The sequence below is a fragment of the Palaemon carinicauda genome, chromosome 33 (assembly GCF_036898095.1).
Source record: "Palaemon carinicauda isolate YSFRI2023 chromosome 33, ASM3689809v2, whole genome shotgun sequence".
Taxonomy (NCBI): Eukaryota; Metazoa; Arthropoda; class Malacostraca; order Decapoda; family Palaemonidae; genus Palaemon; species Palaemon carinicauda.
The window spans coordinates 1,480,837-1,483,336 of record NC_090757.1 but is presented as its reverse complement, the minus strand read 5'-3'; positions in this window follow the sequence as shown (position 1 = coordinate 1,483,336).

The following is a 2,500-nucleotide window of genomic DNA, read 5'->3' as shown; positions in this document are numbered from 1 at the left end:
CGAGTGAAAGAGAAAGAAGAGAACAAAGAAATTGGTGAAGAGAATTCTTTATTGAATTATCTCTTTTTATATGAGTTAATTGCTATTTTACTATTATTGAAGTGATGAATTAAATGGAATCAGAAGAAAAAGAAGGCAAAGCAATTAATGAAAGTAATTGCATATTGAATTATCTCGTTTTATTTGAGTTAATTGCTATTTTACTATTATTGAAGTGATGAATTAAATGGAATCAGAAGAAAAAGGAGGTAAAACAATTAATGAAAGTAATTGCATATTGAATTATCTCGTTTTATTTGGCTTAATTTTAATTTTTCTATTATTGAAGTGATGAATTAAATGGAATCAGAAGAAAACGAAGGTAAAGCAATTAATGAAAGTAATTGCATATTGAATTATCTCGTTTTATTTGGCTTAATTTTAATTTTTCTATTATTAAAGTGAGTAATTAAATGCTGGTTTTTCTGACACTTGATTAACTAGTCATTAGATTGTAAGAATTTTGTAACTATGACCGAGTGAATTTTGAGGAAATTACAGTACTTACACTTGTCATTCATATCTTCAAATTCATTCATTCGCTGATTCATTCTACAGAAACTTAAGTCATATCTTCAAATTCATTCATTCGCTGATTCATTCTACATGAAGCTGTCATTCATATCCTCCCATTCATTCTACATAAACCTGTCGTTCATATCCTCATATTCATTCATTCGCTGATTCATTTTACATAAACATGTCATTCATATCCTGACATTCATTCATTCGCTGATTCATTCTACATAAAGCTGTCATTCATATCCTCAAATTCTTTCATTCCCTGATTCATTCTACATAAAGCTGTCATTCATATCCTCAAATTCTTTCATTCCCTGATTCATTCTACATAAACCTGTCGTTCATATCCTCATATTCATTCATTCGCTGATTCATTCTACATAAACATGTCATTCATATCCTCAAATTCATTCATTCCCTGATTCATTCTACATAAAGCTGTCATTCATATCCTCACGTTCATTCATTCGCTGATTCATTCTACATAAAGCTGTCATTCATATACTCACATTCATTCATTCGCTGATTCATTCTACATAAAGCTGTTATTCATTTCGTCACATTCATTCAGTCGCTGATTCATTCTACGTGAAGCGGTCATTCATATCCTCCCATTTATTCAGTCTTTTATTCATTCTACCTTAGCTCCCGAATAATATTGAACTCCTAAAATCTCAAATAATATATCTCTGAATCGTTATTTTATTTTACTTATTTCCCAAGTAATGACGGATATTTCTGGATTAAAAACCAGAGGATTGTTATCAAACGGAAGGTACAATAATATTCACTGTAGATACCAACACTTATGAGGGGAGAGGGGAGGAGGATTAGTCTTTATTTCATGTATATCCTTATCGACTATCCATCTTAATCGTTTTCAGAGATTAATCCATTCGTCTATTGATGAATTACATAGATTTTCCATCATAAATTTCATAAAATCCACTAATGAATACCAAAGGTTATGTGATAGCCTATCAGAAACGTCCCTGGCTTTCAACCTGTTTGACGGGAGTTCGAGACTCGATCAAGCTAGATAGATTCTTGAAGTGTCCGCAACCTCACCTTTCTTGCGAGCTAGGGATTGGGGGTTTTGGGGAGCCTATAGTTCTACTTGATGAGTCAACAGCAGCCACTGCCTGGCCATAGCTGGTTTTATCTTGATGGAAAAGGTCCTTGGGTGGTGAACAGATGCATATCTGGTGAGTCTCCTGAGCATTGTCAATAGCCATTACCTGGCCCTCTTTGGTCCTAGCTTGGGAGAAGAATGGGTTTGAGCGCTGATCATATGGATATATGGGCAGTCTATAGGGCTTTGTCAGCAGCCATTGCCTATCCCTCCCTGGTCTTAGCCTGGGGGGAGAATGGGCTTGAGCGCTGATCATATGGATATATGGTCAGTCTCTGGGATATTGTCAGCAGTCATTACATGGCCCTCCTTGGTCCTAGCTTGGGAGGAGAATGAGCTTGAGCGCTGATGATATGGATATATGGGCAGTCTATAGGGCATTGTTAGCAGCCATTGCCTGTCCCTCCAGGTCCTAGCTTGGGTGGAGACTGATCCTGGGCACTAATCATACGGATATATTGTCCGTCTGTTGGGCATTGTCAGCAGCCATTGCCTATCCCTCCCTGGTCTTATCTTGGGGGGAAAATGGGCTTGAGCGCTGATCATATGGACATATAGCCAGTCTCTAGGACATTGTCAGCAGCCATTGCCTGTCCCTCCTTGGTCCTAGCTTGAGGGAAAGGGTGTGTGGGCGCTAATCATATGCATAGCCTATATAGTCAGTCTTTAGGGCATTGTCAGCAGCCGTTACCTGGGCCTCCCTGATCCTAGCTTGGGTGGAGAGGGGTCTTGGGCACTGATTAAATGGGATATATGGTGAGTCACTAGGGCATTGTCAACAGCCATTACCTGTCCCTCCTTGGTCCT